We start from the raw sequence: 7,015 nt of genomic DNA on the forward strand, positions 1-7,015 counted from the left end.
ACAAATGACACCCCATGCATTCAAATTAAACAATAATTTGTATTGTGTTATTTCATTTTTTTCTTTTAACATGCAAACTCCTGCGTCTGTTTTCCAGCTCCTCCCTTTACTCGTTTAAACGTTTACTCGATGCCTATTGACAAGTCTCAAGTCCAACACATTAATATGCCAATAACATATGAAACAAAGCTTTAAAGAGTTAGCTTAGAATAGCTTTATTAAAACACATTTTAAAATAGTGCAATAAACCAGTAACCAACACAGATTTCACATTCCAAAAGTCAACACAAAACAACTCAGAAAATGTACACTACAAATGTTCACACTTTGCGACCTCCACCTCCAGCTCTCCCGGGAGCATGTTGAAGTGTCTCAGCCATAGCAGCCCTGATTTCAACTTCTGTGGCAGTTTTACTCCACTTCATTACTGCAGCTGCAAAAGAAAATATATTAGATTGTGCATGAATAAACCCTGTCTTACATCATTATGGCTCCTACACATTGTATTTACATTTAATCAATTGACAATTGCATGGATTAGCATACCTTTCCAAAAGAAATACAATTGGTAAGCTAAATTATATATATATATATATATATATATATATATATATATATATATATATATATATATATATATGAAAAATGCAGTTACCTTTTACCACAGAGTAAAAAGTGGTATCCTGGAAGGCTTTTTTCTCTCTGCTACCCCGCCCCTTCATGTTGAAAGATGCCATTAGGCTGTTGGTGAAAAGCCTGAGAATACATGCACAAAATCATAGGGTGAGGTCCATGCCTACATTCTACAAATATTCCTTTATGCTTGCATTACTCCTAATGAATCATCTATTGTCATAAATATTGACCATGGACGTACTAGCTTGAGACATGGGGAATAAGCTTCCGCTCCTGGACTGTGATGTCATTCGAACTCCACGCTGAGGTGTGAGAGAACCCCTAGATCCTGAAGTAAAAAACAAAAACAAACAAAAAAAACAGCATTGAAGCTCAGTGAAATCGTTTTTAAAGACAGTTGCTCCTATAATAAGTGATGTAGGAGAATTGACAACCATGAAGAATGCAACTGATCATGGACTCACTGGATGAGGATGCCCGATCTTTTCTGCTCCCGGACTGTGATGGCATTCGAACTCCACGCTGAGGTGTGCAAGAACCCCTAGATCCTGAAGAAAAAAAAAAACAGCGTTGAAGCTCATTGAAAAAGTTTTTAAAGACAGCTGCTCCTATAAGTGAGGTAGGAGAATTGACAACTATGAAGAATGCAACGGATCATGGACATGGCGATTCTATTGCCAAGGTGTATGTAGAGGGTTGTAAAAAAATGGTTTACTGACTTACTGGCTGACACTGGACTAAATGCTTCTGTTGATTCAGACCTTGTGGGTGAACGGTGAAGTGTTGGACGAGAACATCCAGAAACTGAAAAAGGAACAGGAAAGTTGAAAGACTGTTTTGAGCCCAGACTTAAAAATACTTTATATTCCATTTGCATTGTGAGCAAGTAGAATAAATAAAAACATGAAATTACTGTCTGAAGATGCAGGACTCTCTGGTTGTCTAATGGCGGTGTTAGCCAGTTCTGGGGGTGCAGGTAACTGGAGCAGCATTGCATTTGGTCCTGTGGTTGTTAAAAGAAATTCCAAAACCAGAAGCATACAGCAACTTAAATGACAGAAAAACTCATATTGCCAACCATTCCCTGAAATTTGATGACTGAATTATACCACTGGATCAGCCCAGCTAACTATATTTTACTCACCCCTATGTGAGAGCTTTGGCGGAGGAACCGGAAGCAACACTGTATCCTCTTGACAAAACATGCACAATGAAATTAATCACAGTAAGATAACGTTGAATACTAATACACAGCAAACTTAATTAAACTGTACTCACCCTTTTTCTTGTCTGGCAAGGACTCATCCTCCTCAGCAGACAAATCTGACCCTGCCAATATAATATTTGTCACTTATGATATGTGATTGTTTACAATATACGTTAATTGTTTAATGCATGTCCTTAAATAGGACCAAATAAATTACCTTGAACATAATCTTCAAATTTCCTTCTTCATTCTCTTTTGACTGACTGTGTCCTCCTCTTCGGTTTGAGCTGAGGTGTAATTATATTTTTCACATTCCTGTCGGCTTACTAAAAATCAAGAATGAAAACAAACACCACTAGCAATAGTAGTATTATGGTATTATAGTATTTTAACTGAAAAATAAATAGTAAAAACATGCCAGAAATAACATTCAAAATATTTTTTATCACCTGATGTCACTTTGACTTTAACAAATTCAAAGCTTAACCAGTCCTCCTGTGGTTGTAAAAGGCTTATGTGCCACAGACACGTTTTTTAGAGGCCATCGCACCACTTTGGTCTCTGTGTCGATCCAGTTCAATGGCAAAACTCCTTCCATCTGCTGCCCATTCTCCACCCAAACAGCCCGTGCGTATACCATTGCCTGAAACACAATTAGATTATTTAATTTAGAACTACACATTTTTTTTTCTACATGATGCTAACAGTGCACAACTATTTTGAATAATAGTAAATATTACATACGTTATTAGTGTTCATTTCCTGAGCTCCATTCCATGGAGCAGAGGAAAAAGGACATGCCCTTGTTCACAAGGGAGACAAGCCACCTTCCGGTAAAGGTCTTCGGATTGCAATAACTTTGTCCGTTTTCTTTGAACATAGACTATATTGAATAGTCTTGACTCACATGGCTTCTTAAAAAAGTCGAGTGGCATGCTTGCATAAAAAGACTTTGGTTCAAATCAAACTATCAAGTAAATGATTTCAGAGATTTTGTTAATAAAGTTAATTATTACTGAGATATTTTCTAAGCCACTGAATTTTGAGTACACTGTAGAAAAAAAGCAAACGCTTAATCAAGCTGCATGCTCTTTGTCGCGACGGATAGCGACCTAAAATGTCTATCTACAGTACGTTTACAATAAATAAAAAAAGTCTGTTTGGTTAAAATAAGGTAAATGTTTATAACGTTACACTTATTTTGCCATCATAGCCAATTATTTTGTCATAGCTACTTACTTTACACAGCTGCTTACGACGCGTGAAGAGCTTTCTGGCGGTTGGCTTGATGGGTGGAATAATACAGATTCGCGCCCTTTCTCTGCTGTATGTTCGCGCGCGCCTCCTCATTGCTTCTTCTTTCGGTTTTATGGCGGTTGGCAACTAACTTTAATGGTGCATTACCGCCACCAGCTGGGGTGTAGTAATTCTTCGTATGAATAATCATTGCACCTCAATCGCAGTTTCAATATATATATATATATATAGTATTACGGAATATGTAAAAGTCTTTAAATTTATTTGAGATAATAATAAACATGGTTTGGTAGTTTGTTTTCTCCGTTGTTTTAGCATGTAGCCTATAACAATTATCCTAGCTGTCTTAGATTATCAGTTGAACATCTTAGATGATCAGTTGAAAACACGTAGTCAAACAGTCCAGCCGAAACTACTTAGTTGAAATCACGTCGTAAACCAGTCCAAGGCGGACCGACTTATTTTCTTAATTGTTTACTGGGAAGGGTAATCACGCTACACTAAAACACGTACATAAACAGTAAATAAGGCATAACACACACGAAACAACCCCAAAGATTTTGACACTGGTAAAACAAAAATCTATTTCAGTGACTGCAGCACTGCGTCGGATACTACATTAACCATCATGTTAACGATCAACCTAGCAGTATTTGATTTGGTACAAAGCATTCAACATTAAGCAAGCTTACCTGTACGCTTGTGCCAAGGTCCAGAAATGAGCTGTGTCCGGTGCAGTACGTTGGTTTTGATCTCCCGGTCAACCAAAAATCGATGGATTTTCAACCATATTTCCCTGTCAACTATATATCGATGCATTTTCAATCATATTTCCCGGTCAACTATATGCCGATGACTCTTCAACAACAGCGTCGTTTCCGGTCAACTATAAATCAATGACTTTTCAACACATTCAGCGATCGCCGGTAAACCAAATATCAATGCATAATCAATCATAAAGATAACTATAGATCAATGTTGTTCCAATATTGTTGCCATCAACATTAATAACATCAGGTTTTCGTCGATATGGTAACGGTGATTCAACATTTATTTTGCATTGAAATTTCAACATCAACCATAATGATGATTCAGATGGAAAAACAATGTTTATTCAATGTTGGCTTGCTGTCTGGGATGCTTCAGCTATACTTCTCCAGATGGAATCCTTTTTCCTGATGTCTTTGTGGAATTTGTGGGATTTATCGTAGAGAATTGAATGCCTTTGAACTTCGACAATCAGTTCCTCGTCGTCCAGGTTTGATGATTAAATATTCATGAGACGCAGAACTTCCATCCAATGAGATCTCTGTGTGGGCGGATCTGTCAGCCGCGACGTCGCAGAAATAGGAACCGTTTCTAAATTAGAAACTTCGCGTGTCGCCGTCGCGTCTGGTTAGGACAAAAACTGTGATTAACATGGAAAAGATACCTTTTATCGTGTGTCGCGGCGTCGCGTGTAGTTAGGACACGGTGTTAGAGAGAATCCAGAGATGCTGTTGTCTGATTACAGTGGATCAGAACCAAACAGAGTCCGGTGTAACCTGCTCTACTTCACTGATCACCCATCAGCCTGGCACAGTACCCTCATAACTGCCATGCACTGCAGCAGAAAAGGTGGCATCAGTAAAGGTAGACAAATCACTCTAGAAGGAGAAAAGGAGATAAAGCTGACTGTAAACCTGTATCACAATGGTACAGTCATGGTCCAGGGGTCAGAACCCAGCCTTGATGAATTCCAGAAGAATTTCATGGACTTTAAAATAAAGGTTCAGATGTTTAAGAAAGATCCTGAGGTGAAGAGCCGTGAAGAGTCCTACAACAAAACAGCCACAAACACTGACCTCAGCTCGAGCACCCCTGTAGCACACAGACCCACTGTTTCTCCGGCATCTCCAAAGATCAAGGCCTTGAGAGACAACATCGCTGAGCTGGAGCAGGACTACTTCCTGTTTAAAGAGGAAATAACCAACAGCCTCTGCCAGCTCAAAAACCAGACCAGCCACCTCAGGACACAACAACTTCAGCAGCTCTGCTCTGCTGTCAGACAGCTGGAGGAGAACAATCAGGAGCTGCGAGAGGAGCTGATGAGGGTGAGAGAGGAGCTGATCAAGAGAGATCAACACAGCAATATGCTGGAGAAACAACTGGAGGAGATGAGACAACAGCTACACATAAACCCTGAACACATCACAACCACAGAGTCACTCAACACCTCTCCTCCTGAACACATCACAAACACAACACAACATCAGCAGTGTGTCAACACACAAACACACACCATCCCATCCCCTGCATCCACGCAAGTTTCTCAGGTCTCTCAAGCTTCTCAGAACTCCAAGAGAAAAGACATCAGCACCAGACAGAGATCTCCACAGAACACAACATCTATCAGCAGCAACAGAGAAGAGAAGAGAGAACACATCATCATCCTCTGTGACTCCAACGGCAACCACCTTGACCAGAGACGACTGTTTCCAGGGAGAACTGTGAGGAAACTCTGGTGTCCCACCTCTCACTCTGCTTTGAAGCTGCTGAGAGAAGGAGAATTGGGCGCCCCCTCACACATTATACTGCACACTGGGACAAACGACCTCAGCACCAGGAGAGTGGACGTCGCCAAAGCTCTCATCAACGTGGTGAAATCAGCTAGAGGGATCTACCCTAGTGCCAGAGTCATCATCTCTACACTTCTGCCTCGCAGAGATGTCCCACAACACATCATCAATGCCATTAATGCAGAGATAACTGATGTGTGTGCACTCATGCCAAATGTTTATATAGCAAACCATCAGCGCATCACTCATGCACACCTATATGACCATCTCCACATTCATCGAGACGGCATGAGACTGTTTGCAAAATCCATCAAGGACGCGGCTCTGAGGAGCCCCCAGATAACACGTCCTGTCAGAGAGGAGAGGGTCACACGGCATCCCGGCAGACAGTCGGACAGCTACGCCGCTGTTGTGGCTGGTAGAGGTAGTTCAGACACCAGTGACCTCAGCCAGATCAAAAACATGCTGAAAATTATATGTGATAATCTATTAACTTAATTACCTATAATGTGAGTTTAGTCAAGCATATTCTTTAATCCTTTATTATTACTGTTATTATTATTATTTTGTGATGCATTTTAATTGATTTAAATTTGATTTCAAAACAATATTGGGTTGTAAAATCATATATTATTCTTTCTGGTAAATAGAAAATTTCTCAATGTCATCATTTAAAATAACATGCTACAACATTCAGGGGATGATCTCTTCATCTTTTGGAGAGAAAAGCACTAAGCCTGATTTATTAAATATTGTATATAGTTCAGATATAATTATATTACTTGAGACATGGAGTTGTTTAGAGTCTCAAACTTACACCCCTTTAAACTACAGAGAGTTATTTATACCTTCAATCAAAACCCCTCATGTTAAGAATGGAAGAGATTCAGGAGGAATTATAGTTTGGTTTAAAGAGCATCTTTCCCACTATATTCAACCTGTAAAAAAAGGGAAAACACATATCTGGATGAAAATGAATAAGGAAGTCATTTGTTCAGAATTTGTTCGGATATGTATCTATGTGCAGTGTATATCCCCCCATACGAGTCCCCCTATTATAATGAGGACACCTTACCCACACTACAGTCAGAGATCGTTCAGTTTCAGTCTCTGGGCTCTGTGCTGGTAATGGGGGATCTGAACGCAAGAACCAGAAAGGAACCAGACTACATTAGTTCAGCTGGCGATAAATATATTAATAGTGCACATATACAGCAGAATCAACTCTGTACTAAAGCCCGTCAGAACTATGACAGCACGATAAACAGACATGGGAAACACGTCCTGCAGCTCTGTAAAGGTCTGGGGTTATATATAGTTAATGGCAGGACGAGGGGAGACTCTCTGGGTCGATTTA

General features: G+C 39.8%; 1 long non-coding RNA gene across 1 annotated transcript; it reads right to left on the reverse strand.

Moving 5' to 3' along the window:
• Positions 1-311: 311 nt before the first annotated feature.
• LOC127642219 (uncharacterized) lies at positions 312-1,184 on the reverse strand. Its single transcript, XR_007970342.1, has 4 exons — positions 1,101-1,184; positions 878-964; positions 656-756; positions 312-433 (listed from the first exon to the last, which is right to left on the reverse strand). It is a non-coding gene; the product is annotated as an uncharacterized LOC127642219 (long non-coding RNA).
• Between the last annotated feature and the right edge of the window lie 5,831 nt (positions 1,185-7,015).

Source organism: Xyrauchen texanus, unplaced genomic scaffold, assembly GCF_025860055.1.
Source record: "Xyrauchen texanus isolate HMW12.3.18 unplaced genomic scaffold, RBS_HiC_50CHRs HiC_scaffold_52, whole genome shotgun sequence".
Taxonomy (NCBI): domain Eukaryota; kingdom Metazoa; phylum Chordata; class Actinopteri; order Cypriniformes; family Catostomidae; genus Xyrauchen; species Xyrauchen texanus.